Below are 27,353 nucleotides of genomic sequence, written 5' to 3'. Positions count from 1 at the left end.
ATTATGAGAAGCTTACTATATATTACTAAGCAATATACCAGTTGTTGAATAACATTATGGACTGTTATATTGCTTTTATTTAAAAAGCACTAGCATTTTCTTGTAACTTTTTTGTATAAATATATAGATGACATGCTGGACTATTGCAGAACTGTTACTAAATATTTATAAGTGAAATATTGGACGAATGACATACCAAAACATTGTAATGCAGTTGTTAATGATACCTGGAGTATCTAAATAATATTATAAGTAATTCTAATACTTTATTTCTTTCCAGTATCTGTATAAAATAAATCTTTACATAAATTTAGTTGAAATAAAAACAGAGTTTCAGAGCTTCAAGAAATAATACACTAATAAGAAAGACTGGAGTTCTTGACAGTTATTAGTATAGCATCAAATATTAGTAGATTTTTGCCTAAAGTGACTGTTTTGAGTGAATACAAATGGTGAAACCTTTAAATAGATATCAAATAAAAATATAACATGCTATGCAATGCAATGGACCACACTTCACAAGTAATCAACTACTAAAGAGTAATACAAAATAATTAATGCATGTGGGAACAACTAGATGATGAGAAAAAAGCAGGAACACAGAATCTCAGGAATTGTTCCTGCCATGCAAAGCAATGGCCCACTCCCCACAAGTAAGTGACATTGTCCGGCTCATCATACAAAACCTTGTCATTGCGAAAAATGGCTTGATATGCACTGCAACAATACCCATGAGTATTTGATGGTTGCGAGTGAACAGAAGGAGGGGAATGCACTCGCTGATCATGCCCAAGGACTGATATTTCTCACATATGTCTTTCATCAAAGAATCAACCTTCGTCCAAAATGCATCTTCCTTGAGCTTTGGGAACATGACCAAGATAAACCTCTGACAGAACACATGAGATGAGAATGTGAAGAGGGAGGATGATGACTCACAATGTATGCCAGCCGGATATATAACGCAGCAGTGAAATGGGCACGGCATGTCTTGATGCATGCACGTGTGAGAGCGGCGATGTCACGAATCAGTGATTTAGCGCTTGCCATAGAGGAAACAATCTAATAGATGGTTGTGAGCGCAGTGAAAAAAGTGAACTGTGAATGATGGACCTGGGACTTAACATGGTTGTGCCACTTGGTTAGGCCCTTGCTGATAACTGTACAGATGACTGCGCAGCGTCCCATCTCCTGTTCCGGAGGGAGCTAGGTGACGTTGAGCTGCCACAGAGCATTCTGCCAGTGTGACCCGACTCAGCGCAGATCCCTGGAAGTGAAAAAAAAACTTACGAGAACATTGTTCGAATTGTTAGGGCTCCGATAAGAGTCAACAGTGGGGGAGAGAATGTAAGAGTGAGCATAATCAAGAAGAGTGGTCTGGAGAGACACAAAATGTCAAGCATTGGATGTGGCACAAATTTAAAAACTCACCTTGAGCGTGTCCGGCACTTGATACTCACTGTCACGAGACAGCCTGAACAAGAGATCGCGACACTTAAGTGAGACCGCATAATTGAAAATAAAATGTTGAATCATATTTGGAGCCTACGTAGAGCATAAAAGAGTGAGCAGGTGGATGAAGAAGATGGTGTGTACCTCTGTAAAGTGTGCTAACTCTGCCTCTGACTCTGCAGAGAGGTTTCGCTGTCTCTTGACAACTTGCCCAAACTCAACTGCATTGAACCGATCACCATGATCAGCATCTTCGGCCTCCCACTCTGTGCAAGTCCAAACAGTACCTCGAGGCAAAGCAGGTTCCTGCTCAAGGCCAGGAGATGATTTGTCAGAGTATTCAGCATCTACATAAGGGCCGGGAGAAGGGTGAGTTGACTGAAATTCAGCAATCATATCCGTGATTGACAGTTTGCGAGTGGGTTCTTCATTCAGGAGGGCAGGATCAATAACAGCATCAGATGCTATGATGCAAGGAGACCAAGCAGATGATAGAAATGAGAGAAAAGGAATGCAGAGGGATGAGCATCGAACTGAGCCTTTTAAGCATAACGGTTGGACTTCAAAGTGCATGTGGCCAAAGGTTAAAGCATAGGTGGCTGTGTCGCATGTTGAAGCATTGTGTGACTGTCACATGCAACAATTGGTGTGACACGATGTGGCCTCCTGTTCCTTTGCGCATACCCATTCTGTTGTCTGTGTCCGCATCTTCTGAAACATGCCCCGAGTGCTGAAAGATATACCAGATGGTGCGAATTTTCACTTTACTCTGTTACTTATTTCACTGAAGTCCTTGTCAGACTTTGAACATAATACCAGTGCAAACACAGTTCTTTGTCTTGCCTGCAAGGATGCCAATCCTTCCAAAGTAACTTGGATCTATTGCAGATCTCTGGCAAAACATTTGAGCACCCCAACCCATGTCACAAATGTCAGATGGCTGGAGGAGTGACGCAAAAAAACAGAAGATGGATCACGTAGCGCTTCTTTATCCTTATGAACAACCTGGTACTTCCCACCTTCAGGCTTCAACATCTTACGTGCAACCTGCCAATTCTCAGCACTCGATGAATGCTTCGCATCAGAGGCCCAACTCTGAGGATATCAATGGAATTGGCACAACCGATTTCATCTTCATGCAAGAAGAGCAAGAAATCTTATTTACTGGTGTAGATAAGAATGCTTACCTTTCTCGGCAAGAATTTCTATGCTATGAATGTGAGCTCTTGGCATCAGCACAACTTGAAGAAGAACTCGGAGCCCTTGATGATGATGCAACAGTGTCAAATGTTGCCCAAGAGTTTCGAAACTTAGGTGAGTGCTTTGCAATTTATTGGTGTTGATCTCACACATCTCTGCAGGTCTTGCCAGTGAAGAAGGTGATGAAGATGACATGGCCAAATATTTTTAAGGAATACCACTGGACCATGACTTTTCACCATATGAGAACAAGACAGTGAATCTAGTTTCTTGTAAGTTATCAAATGTGCTAACATAACTTTATTGCAGATATTTTTGTTAGACGTTCTTAACAATTTGCCACAACTGCGATTGTCGAGTAGCCAACTTAAGATGATTCTGTGGGTCATGAAGGAGACAGGCTCAAAAAATGTCCCCTCTTTGAAAGCATTTCGTCAGCTGCAAACACACCTTCACATGCAGTGCGGTGTTTCAACATCTCCACAGAAGTCATCCCTTGGAAACCACTTCTATGTTAACGATCCTCAGGATACCATTCGTCTGGTATACAAATTACTTTTCTATTTTCTATTTTTTTTCTCAATATTCACATGTGTATAGGACTTCTCTAATCCTGAGGTTGCACTCTACATCAACATCTGGTCCAAGGTTGCAGATGGTCCAATTTCGGAGACATGGCAGGCAGAATGCTGGAAAGAAATATCACTTGATCTACTGACTCCTGCTGCTCGTTTGGCTTCTGGATTACAGCAATTTTATGTGAACGAGCTATGTGAACTTAGTGATAGTCAACTTGTGATCCCAATTATCTGGATAAAGCAACACAAAGAACTTCACGCTGACTGTTATTTGGTTACCGAGAGGCATGATCATGTGAGTATTCATTACAGATAGCTGACGTTCTCTTGCTAAGTTTAGTTGGGTTATATTAGCAGTTATTTGTGGGCGATGAATGTGTGAGCATCCCGCTAACAGACTTCAAACTTACATATCACGATCTTTTGCGAAGACGTCCACTTGTCTTTGATCGTATGTTCATTTAATCTGGTGTATCAAGTAATAGTTACTGATAACTATCTATGCTTAGAGAGCTCTCAGAAGTTTGCAGAAAATATGCCAAACTCATTGCATGAACTGGCAGGTGATCATGATCTTGTTACCATCTTTATTCCTCTCTGGGCAGACGATGTATCAGGGGCACACACCAAGCAGTATCAAAAACATGTCAATGTGTACATGACAAACTCAAATCTGCCAGGACGTTTATTGCAGCAAGAGTATTTTGTCAAATTTGTGTCTACATCTCCACATGCATCTGCTCCTGAACAGTTTGAAGCAATTATAATATAATGCTACAATGCCGCTACATGCCGTCACACACGTGTTAGATTGATTGTTCCCTCTCTTCCTGCAGACAATCTCCAGCAAGCAGAAGAAGCATCTTACATTGGCATGTCTGCAAATTGCAATTGTTGACACTGTAAGGTGGGCGAACCACATGAGGTCAAGGAGTCTGGTGAAGGATATCATGCATTACATGAGGTAAAGCATTTATTTTATGCTGCTTGAAGCTGCTACTCACTATTATTTATATCTATATCAGTCGGAGGATCCACCAGCAGCTGAGACCAGAGAGGCTCTCATTGAACAGATACAGCTTGCAGCTCTGGGTATAGCACAGAAAGTATCGGAACATCAGACTGCAACTGGTGTCAAAGACAAGATTGCACAACACTGGATTGAGCAATTACTGAAGAAGGCTCGTGAAATGAAGGCTTCTAAGCCAAGTTGATCCTCAGAATCCATTGCCGAAGAACTTGCATTGTGGCTCAAGTCGGAAACAGTCCAGCCATTTAACTCTTTGTTATTCATACCTAGTAAGTTGGAGTCTTGTGTTAGAGTTATTGTATTGCATTGTTGATAATTATCATTATCTACAGCTCTTGATCCCACACAGGATACCCTCGTCGAGCTTTTGCATACAATCCTGCTTGGTTTGGTGAAGTATGCATGGCATGCACTGCATACATCTTGGTCAGATACAAACTGAGACATATTCACATTACAACTCCAAGCGACAAATATTGATGGACTTAATATAGCACCCATACGGGCTTCCTATATTATGCAATATCAAAATGGCCTTGTTGGGAAGCATTTCAAGACCATCATGCAGACAGCCGCATTTCATACACATGATTTGGCCACAGCAGCGCAATTCAAGGTTATAAAAGCAATAGGGGCACTTGGAGCTGTTTTGTGGATACTAGAGATTGATAACATGGATTAATATCTTGTAGAATTAACTAGTTCTTGCTAGATTTGCTTGCTGACATTTACTTGTGGGGAGTAGGCCACTGCTTTGCATGGCAGGAACGATTCCTGAGGTCCAGTGTTCCTGCCTTTCTCTCATCATCTAATTATTTTCACATGCTTTAATCATTTTGTATTACTCCTTAGTAGTTGATTACTTGTAAAGAATGGTCCATTGCATTGCATAGCATATTGTATTTTCATTCAGTATCTATTTAAAGGTTTCACCATTTTATTCATTCAAAACAGCCACTTTAGATGAAATTCTACTAAAATTTGATATTATACTAATAAGTATAAAGAACTCAAGTCTTTCTTGTTAGTATATAATTTTTTGAAGCTCTGAAACTTCATTTGTATTTCAACTAAATTTATGTAAAAATTCATTTTATACAGATAACCAAAAGAAATAAAGTATTAGAATAACTTATAATACTATTTAGATACTCTATGTATTATTAATATCTGCATTACAATATTTTAGTATGCTATTCATCTAACATTTTACTTACAAATATTTGATAACAGTACTGCCATAGTTCAGCATGCCATCCATATGTCTATACAAAAAGTTACAAGAAAATGCTAGTGCTTTTTAAATTATATTAGTCTGTAATGTTATTCAATAACTGGTATATTGATTAGTATAATATAGTAAGCTTCTAACAATATTATACTCTTGACTTGCTTATAACATGTCATCTGATTGTAGTTTATAAAAATCTTATAATAATGCATTAGACTATGTAACACACTTTACAACAATAATATCTTATGTTATTACATGAGTCTTATATGTCTGCTATGTCACCTATCATTTAATATCAGTTGATAATGTAGTATAATGTACATAATAATTTATTCGTAGCTGCCTGATAATAGTCTAACATATTGCTAAGTACCTCAGAGTAGAATTATCTAAAATGTAGCTTTAAAATGATATTATTCTGTTCTTTTATTAAAACTATATAAGAATATTACTAAAAAGTAACTAGTATGCATTCTAAAAGGCTCAGCTGAAAAATGGCTTCAAAATGGTATTACTATGTAATTTTATGAAATTGATATACAATCATTACTAAAAAGTGATTAGTATGCATTCTAAAAAACTCGGCTGAAAAATGGCTTTAAAATGATATTACTATGTTATTTTGCAAAAAAGTATATAAAAACATTACTAAAAAGTGACTAGTATGCATTCTAAAAGATTCAGCTGAAAAATGGCTTCAAAATGATATTACTATGTCATTTTATAAAGTCTATATAAAAACACAACTAAAAAGTCATTCATATTCATTCTACAAGGATCACCTTAACAGCCTACTATGTCATGTACGTATGCCAAGGTAACTATCTTATACAAGTTTCTTAGAATTTTGGATTCTATAGGCCACAACTTTTCTAATATTTTTATAATGTTTTCGGATTTTTTTTTCCAAGTGTTTGCTCCAATAGGCACCTATTTGACAGCAAAAATAAGCTGATGACTGAAATCATTTTTATCCTACAAAAAAAGTGTAAAAGTGTTACGTATGTCATCAGATTTCTAGTATGACATCTAATATCTATTTGTAAGTGCCTTACAATAGTCTGACATACTACCTATTATTTTTAATAAAGGTCTTACAATGACCAATAATGTGATCTGATAATGTCTAGTAAACTCCTACAATATCTTACTACATAGTTTACCAACTTTTATCAAGTTGATCAGTATTGTAATGACCTTAAAATAGCCTGGTATGTCACCTAGTATATATTTGTAAGGCCTTATAATAGTCTGAGAAGCCACCTAGTGTCAGTGTGTAGGAGTCTTACAACAATCTACATGTGCCTATAAGAATGACTACAAAAAAAGACTCTAGAAACTGTTACTAATGTGCCTCCAAGAATGACTACAAAAAATGATACCAAGGTGCCTATACAAATCACTACAAAAAATGATACCAGAAACTATTAGTGTGCCTAGAAGAATCACTACAAAAAATGACGCTAGAAACTGTTACAAATGTGCCTACAAGAATCACTACAAAAATTGATACCAACATGCCAATAAGAATCACTACAAAAAATGATGCCAGAAACTGTTACAAATGTGCCTACAAGAACCACTACAAAAAATGATCCTAAAAACTGTTACTAATGCGCATACAAGGATCACTACAAAAATTGTTACCAACATTCCTATAAGACTCCCTACAAAAAATGAGCCTAGAAACTGTTACATATGTGCCTATAAGAATCACTACAAAAACTGTGACTAACGTGCCTATAAAAATTGCTACAAAAATGACCCTAGAAACTGTTACTAATGTGCCTATAAGGATCACTACAAAAAATGTTACCAATGCGCTACAAGAAATAACACTAGAAAGTGTTACAAATGTGCCTACAACAATATTAAAATGTATATACGAAATTGTGATGATATTCTTTACTAGCTCCTAGTGTGCCATTTTATAATGTGCAGTAAGTGTCCTACAACGTCCCACTATCACTTGATATGTTATGTGAGTTGATAAGAGCTGTACTATTGAATAGTCTACAAAGTCACCTACTAACTCTTAGTATATTGTCTAGTAATGTTCAGCAAGTCAACTATAGCCTATTATACTGGCTCCTATTATACTCTTTAGTATCAGTTTCTAATAAGCTTGTAATAGTCTGAATATGTCACCTGATGTCACTTTGTAAGGATCACTAGTAACCTACAATAGTGTCTAGTAATCTCTAGTAAATACCCTAGTATGCGAGTTTATAAGGGCCTTATAATAGTTAGATATGTCACCTAGTGTCAGTTTATAAGATGATTACAATAGTCTAGTATACCACCTAGTACCAGTTGGTAAGGGCCTTACAGTAGCCTACAAAGTGATATATTGATAGCATGTTGTATAGTAATGCTTAGTAAGCCACCTACAATGCCTTATTACACTATTTATTGAATTCTGGTACACCCTCTAGTTTGTAAGGGCCTCATAATGTTCAGATATGTCATCTAGTATGGATTTGTAAGGACTTTACAATGGCTTACAATATTGTGTAGTTAGTTCTACAAGTCCACTATCATCAAAAGGCCATGCCATGATTTTCCTGATATTTCTGCGATTTTTTATTCTACATGTTTGTCTTCAGCCACACGTCACATGGCCTGCAGGTCACATTTCCCGCCGTATGAAATGTTAAGTGCCATAAAGCGCTTAACGTTTCATACGGCGCACAACGTGACCCAGGTGGCACGTGACATTTGTGGCTTCAAGCACTTGTTCCCACACTTCTTGCCAAACTTGCCAGGCTTGTAGCTCACTCAATTCTGCTCGGACTTGGATGAAACCGGTAGGCATTCTGACCGTATTTTCAAGCTGAATCTGACGGTGTTACTTTCAAAACCTCAGGATAACTTGTTGGAGGGCTAAAATCCATTTTCTCAGTTTTATTTCACTTCTGCTTATTTCTTCAATGTGCACTGCTTGTAAAAAAAATAAGTTGCCCTATCTAGCATGTTCATGTGCATTTTATAGTCATTCTCAAATTTTCCTGGCATTTATACAATTTTTCTGCACTTCACACTGAGCATTCTAATCCAAAACTCAGATATTTCAGCCAGTTTTACTAAGATTTACTTGGTTTAAGAGAGCATTATGCTCCATTTCCTTCACAAATTTCAATGGTACTGCTTTTTATCTGTTGAAATTTGTATGTGCTTTTATAATTTCACTAACTATGATGCATTAGTTCTCTATGGCTGCTGTGGCACTTCTATTGATTACTATTTGTGCAAGTCGCGTTGGTTTCTACTACAATCACTTTGAAAGACCGACTGTATGCAAGCTGTAGTACAGTAAGAACAGGCACTACAAAGTTTGTAGTTAAACCCTAGACCTAACCCAGGACTAGGTGCAGCTCATGCATACAAATTTGTATTGAAAAGTCGTTCTCACACATAGGGACACTTGGACATGTCCCTCAGAATTTGGCGGAAGGCCCATCCTAAGAATGATTCCTTCGTACCTCAGAAATCGTAACCACGACATGGTTCAGAGAACTACCGACCTTACACGAGTTATACTTTTGTCATGGAGAGCTGAACGAGCACAAGATGTTCTGGTATTGGGAAATGGATGACCCAGATAAATGGCATATGCGTGGAAGAAGACTCAAAAGCAATGGAGAGCTGACAATCAAAGAAGGAATTCCATTGATTGAGAATGGGCAGAGAAATATAAGTACTTCAACCTGGACTGTAGACCGGAGAAGCAGAAGACAATGTGCTGAGATTGTATTGTGAGTGCATGCAATAGTATGAATGCTACTTATACTAAGCAGAAATCTAGAGATGTGGAGGCAAAGAGACTAAAGCCAAAGTCAATTTCTCATGAACAATACAGGAAAATAGTGCTGCAAGACACATTGATTAAGCTTCTCAGGGGTGAATAACATAATTCTCTGTTTTACTAGATGAACTACTCATAAATAACCAGAAGAGCTAGGATAGCTGACTTAAATTGTTCTGATAGAGAGGAGCAAAGGTGGCACTACTGTTGTAGATTATTTGAACAAGTCATGTTGGTTTCTACTACAATCATTTTGAAAGACCGACTGTACTCAAGTTGTAGGACAGTAACAACAGCCACTACAAAGTTTGTAGTTATACCCTAGACCTAACCCAGGACTAGGTGCATGTCGTGCATACAAAATTGTATTGAAAAGTCGTTCCCACACCTTGGGGAAAAAGTGCATGTCCCCCAAAAGTTGGCGGAAGCCCTATCCCATAAAGAACGATTCCTTCGTACCTCAGGAATCGTAACCGATGTTGTTCCATATGTCAGGATGATCTTCGCATTCAAATTGACAACACATTAGATGCTTTCGACACACTTGATGCAGCTAGAATTCTAGTGAAGGGCAAGCTTCATGTGCTCAAACATATTTTGGCAGATATCCGATGATTTGGGCCAGCTGTGCGCTTTTTAACTGAGATATTTGAATGCTTCAATGCCATCTTCTGTATGTGCTCAGTACTCAGCAATCATCAGGCCCCCAGTCACGACATTGCACACAAACTCACCAATATTGACCGGGTCAAACACATTCTCAGTGGTGGATACTGGCTCTAAGGACATGTTTACATTCAAGCAGGAAAAGATGTGCGAATCCTTCTTAAGCAACACTCAATCTTACAGCAGCACCTAGGTTGGACCCCAGTCAAACCAATTATTGCAGGGTCCATGAAGCCAATGCCCCATGCTAAGCGTAATACTCGGAAGGACTCAGCGACACTTGCAATTGCATCTGTCAACATTACAGATGCAGGTAGTGATTTTTCAGAGCTGGAATGAACTGATGGCTTGAACATTGTGACACAATCCAGAGATGTTTGCAAAGTTAGTTCGTGGGTGGTGGCAGTGTCTATGGTATGTCATTATGTTCTCTTAGCTTTCAATAACTGTCAAACTGTTATCTCTCATCTAGACGAACAAGAGAATGTTATCGGGCACATCACAGAGATCCTGATACCTGAAAATCAAGCAAAAACTCCTGTGGACACTGCAAAACCACTTGTCGTGCTAGATGAGTTTATTGTAGACATGTTCCTGCACACAACCCTTGACATGCCAATCCTGCAATGTCGTTCAGCAGACAGTAAGACATACTGAGTGCTTCAATCTCAGGTATGCCAATGTTCAAGACATATTTACAGTTCCTTTTAGAGTTGCTGATCAAACTTAATTGCAGACACTTCAATTCCTCGTGAATGTACAGCATGATTGTTGTACGGCTGGCTGCCAGCCAACAGGAAAGAGAAGTCACAGACTGTGTAGTACGCAGCATTGTGCACACGAATGATGACCACTTTATTTTGAATACTCACACGCTGCACAACTTGTGGGGAGTGGGCCATTGCTTTGCATGACAGGAACGATTCCTGAGGTCCTGTGTTCCTGCCTTTCTCTCATCATCTAATTGTTTCCACATGCATTAATCATTTTATATTACTCCTTAGTAGTTGATTACTTGTGAAGAGTGGTCCATTGCATTGCATTGCATGTTGTATTTTTATTCAGTATCTATTTAAAGGTTTCACCATTTGCATTCACTTAAAACAGTTACTTTAGGCAAAAATCGACTAACATTTGATGCTACACTAATAAGTGTAAAGAACTCAAGTCTTTCTTCCAGTGTATAATCTTTTGAAGCTCTGAAACTCGGTTTTTGTTTCAACTACATTTATGTAAAAATTCATTTTATACAGATACTAAAAAGAAATAAAGTATTAAAATGACTTATAATATTATTTAGATACTCCAGGTATCATTAGCAACTGCATTACAATGTTTTAGTATGCTATTCATCTAATATTTCACTTAGAAATATTCAGTAACAGTTCTGCAATAGTCCAACATGTCATCTATTTGTCTATATAAAACATTTACCACAAAATGCTAGTTCTTTTTACATAAAAGCATTATAACAGTCTATAATGTTATTCAACAACTGGTATATTGCTTAATAATATATAGTAAGCTTCTGATAGTAATATACTCTTGACTCACTTATAAGATGCCATATGATTATAGTTTATAAAAATCTTATAATAGTATATAAGAGTGTGCAACACACTTTATAACAATAATATGGTATGTTATCACATGAGTCTTATATGTCTGCTATGTCGCCTACCAATCTTGTACCTACCATTTAATATTAGTTGATAATCTAGTACAATGTAGAGAATAATTTATTTGTTGCTGTCTAATAATAGTCTAACATCTTGCTAAGTATCTCAGAGTAGGATCATCTAAAATATGACTTTAAAATGATATCACTCTGTCCTTTTATCAAAATTATATAAGAATGTTACTAAGAATTATTAGTACACCTCTCATAAAAATCATCTTCAAAATTGCTTTAAAATGATACTACGATGTTGTTTTGCAAAAAGTATGCAAAAACATTACTTGAAAGTGACTAGTATGCATTCTAAAAGGCTAAGTTAAAAAATGGCTTCAAAATGATGCTACTATATCAATTTATAAAATCTATATAAAAACATTACTAAAAAGTTATAAGTATGCATTCTAAAAGACTGAGCTGAAAAATGGCTTCAAAATGATATTACTATGTCATTTTGCAAAAAGTATATAAAAACATAACTAAAAAGTGATTACTATGCATTTTAAAAGACTCGGCTTCAAAATGGCTTCAGAATGATATTACTATGTTGTTTTGCAAAAAAAATATAAAAACATTACTAAAAAGTAGCTAGGACTTCAAAATGATATTACTATGTCATTTTATAAAATCTATATAAAAACTTGACTAAAAAGTTATTAATATTCATTTTACAAGGATTAAAGAGCCTTACAGTGGTTTACAAATTCATCTACTGACTCTTAATACATAAGAATCACTACAAGAAATGACCCTAGAAACTGTTACAAATATGCCTATGAGAATCATTACAAAAAATGACACTAGAAACTGTTACAAATGTGTGTATAAGAATTACTACAAAAAATGATACTACAAACTGTTACAAATGTGTGTATAAGAATCACTATAAAAAATGACACTAGAAGCTATTCCAAATGTGCCTATAAGAACCACTACAAAAAATGACCTCAGAAAGTGTTACCAACGTGTTTATAAGAATGTCTACAAAAAATGACCCTAGAAACTGTTACAAATGTGCCTATAAGAACCACTACAAAAAATGATGCTAGAAACTGTTACAAACATGTTTATGAGAATCACTACAAAAAATGACGCTAGAAACTGTTACAAACATGTTTATGAGAATCACTACAAAAAAAATGACACTAGAAAGTGTTACAAACGTGTTTATAAGAATCACTACAAAAAATGACCCTAGAAACTGTTACAAATGTGCCTATTAGAATCACTACAAAAAATGACACTAGAGGCTGTTACAAACACTGTGTGCCCGGAAGTTGGTGAAAAGCCCGAACTTCGTTCACTAGATATCTTCGGAGGTATTACTACTTTACATATGGAATGTCACTAGGTTTTCGAGGGTCTACTATCTTGTTTCACCAATTTTCTCGGTGAGCGAAAGCGGTAAAAATCACCCAGAAAATGTCCGATTTCACTACCTTGTGTCGAAAGGCGAGTCGTGAGAACCCGGTTGTTTATTGTTGATTTCTACTAGGTTCCGCTCAATCACTGAATTCACTACCAGAAACATTGAATATAGATTCAATTCCAGTACATATATACAGATCTAGAGTTCCGGTAATATATAGCAATGAACACATACATCCTACGCTCCCTCGTAATTTGTGAAACAACGTCTGCCTAAAACCACGTCTGCCTAAAACCACGTCTGCCTAAAACAACGTCTGCCTAAAACCACGTCCGCCTAAAACCATGTCTGCCTAAAACCATGTCCGCCTAAAACCGCGCTCTGCGCTGCACAACAGAGCCGTCTGCTGGGACTGGCATAGGATGACATCAGAATACCGTAGCAAGGCCGGGAGGTCACTCGTTGCGTCAAAATTTGCACATACCTGTCTGTTGTTTGCCATGGTAAGGATTGAACCTTCCCCAGAGAGCAAGCCATGGAGCCCAGCAGACGAGACAACACCAGAGATCAATTTGACTAAGCCAGTCCAGATTAGCCGGCCCGAGCAGAGCGCTGGAAAGTGCAAAGCTAGAGACAGTGTTGAGTGATGCCAGCGCACGACGAAGCTCGACGACGCCATGTTGAAACTTGAACATTTAGGGCAGGGTTGATTGGACTTGGTAGTTTAACGCAACAGAAAATCACCAACAAGTAGGTGGTGAATTCCCGAACCGTTTCGACGCGGATCGTCGTTGGTGAATTTCACTACCATTCTCGGTGGATCAGAAATCAGGGGAAATCACATCCAAATCACTATCCACTAATTAATGCCGAAGTTTATTGGTGAAAGGCGGTTTTCACCGAATAAGTTCAGACAGTTCACCACTTCTCAGGCACACAGTGAAATGTGCCTATAAGAATCACTACAAAAAATGATGCTAGAAACTGTTACTAATGTGCCTACAAGAATCACTACAAAAAATGTATACAAGAGATTGTTATCAACAGCTACTAATGAAGCTAATAACCTGGAAGCCAAGCTTTATAGTGGTCCCGGGTATACCTGGTGAACAGCTCTTTAGTCCAGAAACAGAAGTGCTGACTTTGAACATTTTGCTGCATTTAGTAGTTCTTCAGCCACCAGAGCGCTGAGAACGAAAAAAGTGTCGTTGCGCTCGATTTTCTGGATCGCATCGACACTTTTTTCGTTGTCCGCTCAAACCTTAACCAATTTAGGCAAGTCTCTAGCAACTGGTTCCCACACTTCTAGCCAAACTTGCATGGTTTGTAGCTCACTCAATTCTACTCGGATTTTGATACACCCGGTAGGCATTCTGACCGGATTTTTATGCTGAATCTGATGGTGTCACTTTCAAAACATCAGCATTACTTCCTGCAGTGCTACAATCCATTTTCTCAGTTTTCTCTCACTTCTGCTTGTTTCTTCCAGGAAAAACAAATGTACACTGTATGTAATCAATAAGGCGCCCTATATAGCATGTTTATGTGCCTTATAGGGTGATTCTACAATTTAACTGGAATTTTTACGATTTTTCTCCACTTTAGGCTGAGCATTCTAATCCAAAACTGAGGTATCTCAGCCAGTTTTACTCAGACTTCCTTGGTTTAAGAGAGTATTCTGCACTATTTTATGCATAGATTTTAATAATACTCATTTCTACATCTTAGAATTACTATGTGCTTCCTTCACTTCCCTAACTATAATGCATCAGCCTCCTGTGGCTGCTGTACCACTTCTATTGAGCTTTATTTGTGTGAGTCGCATTGGTTTTTACTACAACCACTTTGAAACCCCCATTCTAGTCACGATGTAGTTCATTAACACCAGAGAGTACAAAATTTGTAGTCTGACTCTAGCTAGACCTAACTCAGAGTGCTGAATTCAAAAATTCTGCCCATTCTGCAGCCTCAGCTTCTTGCTACAAAACCACCATCGTTGACTCAACTCTGACCATTGCATTAAGCACACTCCAATATGTTGTCTCTTCTTTGGCTGATTGCCATTGCTGTCTACATATGTCCAGCTTGCTATCTACAGCATCCATGGATTGATACAGCAGGTAATGTAGTATTGTCTAATGACTCATCATCAGTGCTTACTTCTGCAGATGGTTTTATATTATCTCCTACCACCTCGGTACTAATGTCCACGATTGAAAGTGATGTGCTATGTAATGATACAGTACTGGCATCCACCATTGCAAAAAGAGATGTGCCACGTAGTGATAGGGTACTGGCGTCCACCCTCACGAAAAGAGACATGCCATGTAATGGCAGGGTACAAGCATCCACCCTCACAAAAAGAGATGTGCCATTTAACGGCAGGGTACTGGTGTCTACCCTCACGAAAAGAGACCTGCCATGTAATGGCAGGGTACTGGCGTCCACCCTCATGGAAAGAGACCTGCCATGTAATGGCAGGGTACTGGCGTCCACCCTCACGGAAAGAGACGGGCCATGTAATGGCAAGATATTAGCATCATCACTCACAGAAATCAGAGACAGATTGCATGTTATCACGAGCCCTCCTGAATTGCAATCACACTGACCGCTATAATACGGGTCCCCACAGGCAATACGCACATTTTCACATACCTGTGATCACAACTGCAACCAAGGGACACAACTCCAGGTGTGTGCCACGTGAAACATTTCCAACTGTATAGACATTGCACTCCAGATAGGTATCCGCACTGCAAGGACACCTTCTTTCACGTGCCTTTGTGATCATGCCCACAACTAACAGTCATGACCACAGGAATGTACCACATTTGACATACCCGCATCATGCTCGATATAAACATCTGTGTACCCTGTGGTTTTGCCTGCAGCTAACAGTCACGACCACAGGAGCATTCCACATTTGGCATACTCGCATCGCACTTAACATATACATCACGTGCCTCTGTGGTTACGCTGTATATTGAAGTACAGCTGATATCTGATATCTAATCTAAGTGCCACAGCCACCCATTTGTTGATAGTTATTTGTACAAGTCGTGTCGGTTTTCAATACAACTTTTTTTGAATGTCCGCTTGTAGTTACAGTCAGTAGCTGTTAGAACATTTGTAGATGAAGCCTGACCCTAACCCTTGTGGCATTCCTACAAACTCAGCCCTAACCCTAGGTCACACATACAAAAGTTGTAGTTAAAAGTCGTTCCCACGATTTGGGAAAAACGTCGTGACAGGATAAGCACCCTCTAGAGCTCATCCTGTATAAGAATGATTCCTTCGTACCTCAGGAATCGTAACTTACACCTGCTGTGGCTTTGTCTTCATGATATTCGATATCAAGTTCATTCATTGGATTGTCATCCAAAGGGCAATTTGTCCATGGAACTTGCCTGCCTTATGTGCAGCAGCAAAATCATCTCTAGCATCATTGCACTCATAGTGTCTATGGAAGAATTTCATGAGCTTTAACTGTCTGAGTGTAAATTTATACTCGTCAAAGGTATTGTGCCAGGATGTATTTGCATTAAGCTTAAGGTCAAGCCCAGTATGCTAAGGTTTGAACAAGCTGAGCATAGTCAGGCAATATTCTTCACAATCACCTGTATCACATCCAGGCAATAATCCACCTACAAAGTTGGCTTAAGATTTCTGAGGTACGAAGAAATCGTTCTTTATGGGATAGAGCTTCCGCCAAAATCCTGAGGGACAGATGAAATGGCCCCTATGCGTGAGAATGACTTTTCAATACAAATTTGTACGCATGAGCTGCACCTAGTCCTGGGTTAGGTCTAGGGTTTAACTACAAACTTTGTAGTGCCTGTTCTTACTCTACTACATCTTGCATACAGGCGGTCTTTCAAAGTGATTGTAGTAGAAACCAACACGACTTGCACAAATAGTAATCAACAGAAGTGCCACAGCAGCCATCGAGGACCAATGCATCATAGTCAGTGAAATTATAGAAGCACATACTAATTCCAACACATCCAAAGCAGTACCATTGAAATCTGTGAAGGAAATGGAGCATAATGCTCTCTTAAACCAAGTAAATCTGAGTAAAACTGGCTGAGATATCTCAGTTTTGAATTAGAATGCTTAGTGTGAAGTGCAGAAAAATTGTATAAATATCAGAAAATTTGAGAATGACTCGAGAATGCACATGAACATGCTAGATAGGGCGCCTTATTTTTCACAAGCAGTGCACATTTTGTTTTCTTAAAGAAACAAGGAGAAGTGAGAGAAAACAGAGAAAATGGACTGTAGCACTCCAGCAAGTGATTTCGATATTTTAAGAGTAACACCGTCAGATTCAGCTTGAAAATATGGTCAGAATGGGCACTTTGTTCATCCAAATCCGAGCAGAATTGAGAGAACTACGCAAGTTTGGCTAGATGTGTGAAAACAAGTGCTTTGAGCCAAAATGGATTGTAGCACAGCAGGAAGTCATTTTGGTGTTCTGAATGTGATACCATCAGATTCAGCTCAACAAACCGGTCAGAATGCATGCTTGGTTCATCCAAATCCGAGTAGAATTGAGTGAGCTACAAGCCATTCAAGTTCAACATCATGAGCTGAGTCCGAAAATCTTGTCCAAATGCGGTAGGCTGACTTTCAACACACGGCTGAGTTTAGATATTTTGTCGATGGACCTCACCCATCGACAAGATTTCTAAACTCACCGTGTGTTGAGACTCCGACAGTGGCTGTTGCCATTCCTTGCCATGCACTGCCTATACTTGCCAGTCTAAACATTATACTGAACAACAGGCTAGGAGTCAATACATCACTTTGTAGGCTACTGTAGGGCCCTTACTAACTGGTACTAGGTGGTCTACTAGACTATTGTAAGTATCTTACAAAGTGATACTAGATGACATATCTAACTATTGTAGGGTCATTATAAACATGTTTACTAGGACACTTATGAGAGATTACTAGAGACTAATGAAGGTTACTGAAGATTCTTACAAAGTGATGCCAGGTAACATTTCCGACTATTGTAAGCTCATTACAAACTGATACTATAGGATATATTAGGAGCCAGTATCATAAGGTGTTGTTGACTTGCTGAAGATTACTAGACAATATACTAAGAGTCAGTAGGCAACTTTGTAGACTATTTAATAGTACAGCCCTTATCAACCCACACAACTTATCAATATATAGTGGGACATTGTAGGATACTTACTACATATTATTAAATGGCAGTGTCATTTTTCGTAGTGGTTCATATAGGCACATTTGTAACAGTTTCTAGTGTCATTTTTTGCAGTGATTCTTGTAGGCACATTTGTAACAGTTTCTAGTGTTATCTTTGTAGTGATTCTTATAGGCACACTGATAACATTTTTTGTATTCATTCTTGTAGACACATTTGCAACAGTTTCTAAGGCTATTTTTTATAGTGATTATAAGCATATTTGTAACAGTTTCTAGTGTCATTTTTTGTAGTGGTTCTTATAGACACATTTGTAACAGTTTCTGGTGTCATTTTTTGTAGTGGTTCATATGGGCATGTTAGTAGCAGTTTTCTGGTATTATTTTTTGTAGTGATTCTTATAGGCATGTTGGTAGCAACTTTTATAGTGATTCTTATAGGCACATTTGTAACAGTTTCTAGTGTCCTTTTTTGTAGTAGTTCTTATAGGCAGTTGGTAACATTTTTTTGTAGTGATTCTTGTAGGAACATTTGTAACAGTTTCTAGGGTCATTGGTTGTAGTGATTCTTGTAGCCACATTTGTAACAGTTTTGAGTGTTTTTTTGTAGTGGTTCTAGGATGCTTACTAGACATTATTATACAGCGTCAGTAGAGAATATAATAGACTATAAGGGGCTTATTGATGGTTTCTAGATAGTATGGATTCAGTAGATGATATTGTAGATTGTTGTAAGACCCCTACAAACTGATACTAGGTGGCCTTTCAGACTATTATAAGGCTATACAAATAAACACTAGATGGCATACCAGGCTATTATGAGGTTATTACAATACTAAGCAACTTGCTAAAGGTTAGTAAACTATTTAGTAAGATATTGTAGGAGCTTACTAAACATTACTAAATCCCAAAAATCATAAAAATATCGGATAAATTGTAGCATGACTATAGAATCTAAGATTCTAAGACCCTTTTATCAGATAGTTACCTTAGAGTAGGTACATGACATAGTAGGCTATTAAGGTGATTCTTGTAGAATGAATATTAACCACTTTTTAGTCAGATTTTTATATAGGTTTTATAAAATGGCATAGTAATATCATTTTGAAGCCATTTTTTGGCCGAGTCTTTTAGAATACATACTAGTCACTTTTTAGTAATGTTTTTATATACTTTTTGGAAAACAACATAGTAATATCATTTTGAAGCTATTTTGAAGCTGAGTCTTTTAGAATGAATATTAATGACTTTTTAGTCATGTTTTTATATCAATTTTATAAATTGACATAGTAGCATCATTTTAAAGCCATTTTTTGGCCGAGTCTTTGAGAATGCATATTAGTTACCTTTTAGTAATGTTTTTAAATACTTCTTGTAAAACAACATAGTAATATCATTTTAAAGCCATTTTTCAGTGAAGTCTTTTAAAATGTATACTAGTAAGTTTTCAGTAATGTTTTTATATTAATTTTATAAAATGACATAGCACCATCATTTTGAAGCTATTTTTCAGCTCAGTCTTTTAGAATGCATACTAATCACCTTTTAGTCATGTTTTTATATACTTTTTAGTAACATTCTTATACAGTTTTGATAAAAAGGCCCAGTAATATCATTTTATCTTTTAGGTAATTCTAGTCAGAGATACTTAGCAATATGTTAGACTATTATCAGGTAGCTACAAATCAATTATTGTTTACACTATACTAGATTATCAACTGATATTAAATGGTATGCAAAAGGTTGATAGGCAACATAGCAGACATATAAGACTTATGTGATAACATAACATATTGGTGTTGTACAGTGTTTTGCATACTCTAATACACTATTATAAGGCTTTTATAAACAACTATTAGGTGACATGTTATAAGTAAGTCATGACTATAATATTGTTAGAAGCTTACCATATATTACTAAGCAATATACCAGTTATTAAATAACATTGTAGACTATTATACTGCTTTTATTTAAAAAGCACTAGCATTTTCTTGTAGCTTTTTGTATAGACATATAGATGACATGCTGAACTATCGCAGAACTGTTGCCAAATATTCTTAAGTAAAATATTAAATGAAAAGCATACTAAAATATTGTAATGCAGTTGTTGATAATATTTAGAGTAGTCAAATAATATTTTAAGTTATTCTAATACTTTATTTCTTTTTAGTATTTGTATAAAATGAATTTATACATAAATTTAGTTGAAATAAAAACAGAGTTTCAAAGCTTCAAAAAATGATACACTGACAAGAAAGACTTGAGTTTTTTATACTTATTAGTATCACATGAAATTTTAGTAGATTTTCATTTAAAGTGACTGTTTTGAGTGAATACAAATAGTGAAACCTTAAATAGATATTAAATAAAAATACAAGATGCTATGCAATGCAATACAATGAATCACTCTTCACAAGTAATTAACTACTAAAGAGTAATATAGAATAATTAAAACATGTAGAAATAATTAGATAATAAGAGGAAGACAGGAACACAGAACCTCAGAAATTGTTCCTGCCATGCAAAGCAATGGCCTACTCCCCACAAGTACCAGACTGTCTGCTTTAGCCAGCAGTTGTACCTGATGAGTTGCTTTCTGAGGATGTTCTGCAGTAAAGTAACCAGGTTTCAATTTCAAGGCAAGATGCACCTTCTCTTCTTGAGCTGCCACCTTCTTTGCAGACTTTGTGGTCAGCAAAAGTTCATCTTCACTTTCTTACTCCTCCGCTGTTACAATTCCTGAGGTACGAAGGAATCATTCTTTATAGGATAGAGCTTCCGCCAAATTCTGAGAGACAGATCAAACGGACTCTATGTGTGAGAACAACTTTTCAATACAAATTTGCATGCATGATGTGCACCTAGTCCTGGGTTAGGTCTAGGGTTTAACTACAAACTTTGTAGTGCCTGTTGTTACTGTCCTACAACTTGAGTACAGTCGGTCTTTCAAAGTGATTGTAGTGAAAATCAACACGACTTGCACAAATAGTGATCAATAAAAGTGCCACAGCAGTCACAGAGGATCAATGCATCATAGTCAGTGATATTATAGAAGCAAATACTAATTTCAACAGATAAAAAGCAGTACCACTGAAATCTGTGAAGGAAATAGAGCATGATGCTCTCTTAAACCAAGTAAATCTGAGTAAAACTGGCAGAGATATCTCAGTTTTGGATTAGAATGCTCAGTGTAAAGTGCAGAAAAATTGTATAAATGCCAGGAAAATTTGAGAATGACTCTAAAATGCACATGAACATGTTAGATAGGGCGCCTTATTTTTTACAAGTGGTGCACATTGAAGAAACAAGCAGAAGTGAAATAAAACTGAGAAAATGGATTGTAGCACTCCAGCACATGATCCTGATGTTCTAAGAGTAGCACCATCGGATTCAGCTTAAAAATCCGGTCAGAATGCCTATCAGCTCATCCAAGTCCGAGGAGAATTGAGTGAACTACAAGCCTGGCAAGTTTGGCTAGAAGTGCTTTGAGCCAAAAGTGTCACATGCCACCCGAGTCGTACGGCGCAAAACGTGACCTGCAGGGCATGTGACATGTGGCTGAAGACATGTGGCTGAAGACAAACATGCAGAATAAAATGCAAAAAAATCGCACAAATACCAGAAAAATTATGGCATGGCCCTTTGATGATAGTGGACTTGTGGAACTCACTAGACAGTATTGCAAGCTATTGTAAGGTCCTTACAAATCTATACTAGGTGGCATTTCAGACTACTGTAAGCCCTTTACAAATACATACTAGATGGCATATTAGAATATTGTAAGGCCTTACAAACCAACACTAGAGGGTGTAATAGAATTCAACAAATGGTATAATAAGGCATTGAAGCAGGCTTAGCAAACACTACTAGACAACATACTAGAAGTCAGTATAACACTTTGTAGGCTATTATAGGGCCTTTATCAACCAATGGTCAGTGGTATACTAGACTATTGTAAGCATATCACAAAGTGACACTAGATGACATGTCTGACTATTATAAGGTCCTTACAAACTCGTACCAGATGGTGTACCAGGACCCTTACTAGAGATTATTAGACACTATTGTGGGTTACTGAAGATTCTTACAAAGTGATACCAGGTAACATTTCAGACTATTATAAGCTCATTGCAAACTGATACTGTAGGATATATTAGGGGCGGGTATAATAGGGTGTTGTTGACTTACTGAATATTACTAGACAACATATTAAGAGTCGGTAGATGACCTTGTAAACTACTGTAAGACTCCTATAAACTCATACTACTCAGTGTAGTAGAATATTGTAGAATGCTTACTAGACATTATATGGCATACTAGGAGTCAGTAGAAAATTTAATAGACTATAAGAGGCTTGTTAATGGTTTCTAGGTGGTATATTAGAATGCAGTAGATGACATTGTAGATTGTTATAAGACCTCTAGAAACTGATACTAGGTGACCTTTCAGACTATTATAAGACCTTACAAATAAATACTAGGTGGCGTACCAGGCTATTATAATTCTTGTAGAATGAATATTAATGACTTTTTAGTCATGTTTTTATATAGATTTTATAAAATGACATAGTAATATCATTTTGAAGTAATTTTTCAGCTGAGTTCTTTAGAATGCATACTAGTCACTTTTTGGTAATGTTTTTGCACACTTTTTGCAAAATGACATAGTAATATCATTTTGAACCCATTTTTCAGCCGAGTTCCTTTAAAATGCATACTACTCACTTTTACGAATGTTTTTGTAAACTTTTTGAAAAACAACATAGTAATATCATTTTGAAGCCATTTTTTGGCTGAGTCTTTTAGAATGCATAGTAATCACTTTTTAGTTATGTTTTTATATAGCTTTTATAAAATGACATAGTAATATCATTTTGAAGTTGCATAGTAATCACTTTTTAGTAACATTTCTATGCAGATTCCATAAAATGACATATTAATATCATTTGGCAGCTATTTTTCAGCTGAGTCTTTTAGAATTCATATTAGTCACTTTTTAGTAATATTGTTATATACTTTTTTCAAAACAACACAAAATTGAGTGCTCTACAAGCCTGGCAAGTTTGACTACAAGTGTGGTAACAAGTGCTTGAAGCCAATAGTGTCACTTGCCACCCAAGTCATGTTTCCTGCTGTATGACTATTGTAAGCCCATTACAAGCTGATGATATATCAGGAGCCAGTATAATAGGGTGTTGTTGACTTTGTAAACTATTGTAAGACTCTTATAAACTCATACCACTCAGTATATTAGAATATTATAGGATGCTTACTCGACATTATTATATGGCATACTAGAAGTCAGTAGAGAATAGACTATAAGAGGCTTATTGATAGTTTCTAGGTGGTATATTAGAATTCAGTAGATGACATTGTAGATTGTTATAAGACTCCTACAAAGTGATACTAAGTGACCTTTCAGACTATTATAAGATGTTACAAATAAATACTAGGTGGCATATCAGGCTATTATAAGGTCATTATAAGCAACTTGCTAAAGGTTAGTAAACTATATAGTATGATATTGTAGGAGGCTTACTAGACATTACTAGATCACGTTATAAAGCATTGTAAGACTTCTATTAAAAATAATAGGTAGTGTGTCAGACTGCTGTAAGGCACTTACAAACTGGTATTAGGTGTCATACTAGAAATCTGATGACATAGTTTCTAGGTGGTATATTAGGATTTAGTAGATGATATTGTAGATTGTTGTAAGACTCCTACAAAGTGATACTAGGTGGCCTCTCAGACTGTTATAAGGCCTTACAAATAAATACTAGGTGCCATATCAGACTATTATAAGGTCATTATAAGCAACTTACTAAAGGTTAGTAAACTATATAGTATGATATTGTAGGAGCTTACTAGACATTACTAGATCATGTTATAGGGCATTGTAAGACTTCTATTAAAATAATAGGTAGCATGTCAGACTACTGTAAGCACTTACAAAATTTTATATACTTCTTGAGAAACAACATAGTAATATCATTTTGAAGTCATTTTTCAGCCGAGTCTTTTAGAATGTATACTAATCAGTTTTTAGTCATGTTTCTATACAGATTTTATAAAATGACATAGTAATATCATTTTGAAGGCATTTTTCAGCCAAGTCTTTTAGAATGCATACTAGTTACTTTTTAGTAATGTTTTAATATACATTTTGCAAAATGACATAGTGATATCCTTTCAAAGCCATTTTTCGGCTGAGTCTTTCAAAATGCATACTAATCACTTTTTGATAATGTTTTTATACTGATTTTATAAAATGACATAATAGCATCATTTTAAAGCCATTTTTCAACTGAGTCTTTTAGAATGCATACTAGTCACTTTTTAGTGATGTTTTTGTATCCATTTTGCAGAACAACATAGTAGTATCATTTGAAAGCAATTTTAAAGGTTGAGAAAGGTGTACTAACAATTTTTAGTAACATTCTTATATAGTTTTGATAAAAGGACAGAGTAATATCATTTTAAAGCCATGTTTTAGATCATCCTACTCTGAGATACTTAGTGATATGACTATTATCAGGCAGCTACAAATAAATTATTATTCACATTATACTACATTGTCAACTAATATTAAATGGTATGCAAAAAGTTAGTAGGTGAGATAGCAGATATATAATACTCATGTGATGACATGATAGATTATTATTATAAAGTGTCACATACTCTTATATACTATTATAAGATTTTTATAAACTATAATCAGATGATATCTTATAGGTAAGTCAAGAGTATAATATTCTTAGAAGCTTACTATATATTACTAAGCAATATACCAGTTATTGAATAACATTATAGTACTAGCATTTTCTTCTAACATTTTTGTATAGACATATAGATGGCATGCTGAACTATTGCAGTACCAAATATTTGTGAGTAAAATATCAGATGAATAGCATACTAAAATATTGTAATGCAGTTAGTACTAATGCTTAGAGTATCTAAATAGTAATATAAGTTATTCTAATACTTTATTTCTTTTTGATATTTGTATGAAATGAATTTTTATATAAATTTAGCTGAAATAAAAACAGAGTTTCAGAGCTACAAAAAATTATACACTAACAAGAAAGACTTGAGTTCTTTATAGTTATTAGTATCACATAAAAATTTAGTAAATTTTCATTAACAGTGACTGTTTTGAGTGAATACAAATGATGAAACCTTTAAATAGATACCAAATAAAAATATAACATATTATGCAATGCAATGGACCACTCTTCCCAAGTAATCAACTACTAAGGAATAATCCAAAATGATTAATACATGTGAGAACTGGATGATGAGAAAAATGCAGAAAAACAGGACCTCAGGAATCGTTCCTGTCATGCAAAGCAGTGGCCTACTCCTCACAAGTAGAATTGAGTGAGCTACAGGCCTCGCAAGTCTGGCTGAAAGTGTGAGAACCAGTTGCAAGAGACTTGTCTAAATTGATTAAGTTTTGAGCGGACAATGAAAAAAGTGTCGATGTGATCTAAAAAATCAAGCGCATCGACACTTTTTTTCGTTCTCAGCGCTCTGGTGGCTGAAGAATTACTAAATGCAGAAAAATGTTCAAAGTCAGCATTTCTGTTTCTGGACTAAAGAGCCATTTACCAGGTATACCCGAGACCACTATAGCTTGGCTTCCAGGTTATTAGCTTCATTAGTAACTGTTGTAAGGCAGCTTTTAAGCACTATAGGCTCGGAGTTTTGGTATAAATACAGGTTATGACAACTATAAGGCCTTTACAACACAAACTAGATGACATATCAGAATATTATGAGGCCCTTATAAACTGATTCTAGAGGGTGTACTAGAATTCAATAAACAGTATAATAAGGCATTGTAGGAGGCTTACTAAGGGTTACTATACAATATGCTAGAAGCCAATATATCCCTTTGTAGGCTACTGTAAGGCCCCTACCAATGGATACTAAGTGGTATACTAGACTATTGTAAGCATCTTATAAACTGATACTAGATATCTAACTATTCTAAGGCCCTTATAAACTCGCATACTAGGACATTTACTAGATGACATATCTAACTATTGTAGGGTCATTGTAAACATGTTTACTAGGACACTTACAAGAGATTCATAGAGACTATTGAAGGTTACTGATGATTGTTACAAAGTAATGCCAGGTAACATTTTCGACTATTGTAAGCTCATTACAAACTGATATTATAGGATCTATTAGGAGCCAGTATAGTAGGGTGTTGTTGACTTGCTGAAGATTACTAGACAATATACTAAGAGTCAGTAGGCGACTGTGTAGACTATTTAATAGTACGGCCCTTATCAACCCACACAACTTACCAATATATAGTGGAACATTGTAGGACACTTACTACATAGTATTAAATGGCATACTAGGAGTTAGTGGAGAATACAATAACAATTTCTTGTATACATTTAAATATATTGTTATAGGCACATTTGTAACAGTTTCTAGTGTCATTTTTTGTAGTGATTCCTATTGGGCACTTATTTGGTCTTTGCGTGGCTGTGTCAGGATCTGACGCTTCACTGTCCTCTGTGGGGTCCTCTTTTATGGAAGCAATGGCAGCAAATTGTGCCAATTTCAGAGCTTTGTTTCTCTCGCGTGTTGCTGCAGCTTTGAGCTTAGTTTGAGTACATTTGTCGGCCTGCTTGATATGAAGAGTGCCTGCAATTTTGGCATGCCACTGGACCCTGTTCTCAACCAGTGACTGTGGAGGTGTGAGTGTGCGAGAGAGATACCGTCGCAGGAGATGCCTGTTACGATTCCTGAGGTACGAAGGAATCGTTCTTATACAGGATGAGCTCTAGAGGGTGCTTATCCTGTCACGACGTTTTTCCCAAATCGTGGGAACGACTTTTAACTACAACTTTTGTATGTGTGACCTAGGGTTAGGGCTGAGTTTGTAGGAATGCCACAAGGGTTAGGGTCAGGCTTCATCTACAAATGTTCTAACAGCTACTGACTGTAACTACAAGCGGACATTCAAAAAAAGTTGTATTGAAAACCGACACGACTTGTACAAATAACTATCAACAAATGGGTGGCTGTGGCACTTAGATTAGATATCAGATATCAGCTGTACTTCAATATACAGCGTAACCACAGAGGCACGTGATGTATATGTTAAGTGCGATGCGAGTATGCCAAATGTGGAATGCTCCTGTGGT

The sequence above is a fragment of the Sparassis crispa genome (assembly GCF_003851025.1).
Source record: "Sparassis crispa DNA, contig_000004F, whole genome shotgun sequence".
In the NCBI taxonomy this organism is placed as follows: Eukaryota; Fungi; Basidiomycota; class Agaricomycetes; order Polyporales; family Sparassidaceae; genus Sparassis; species Sparassis crispa.
This window is presented reverse-complemented; position numbering follows the sequence as displayed.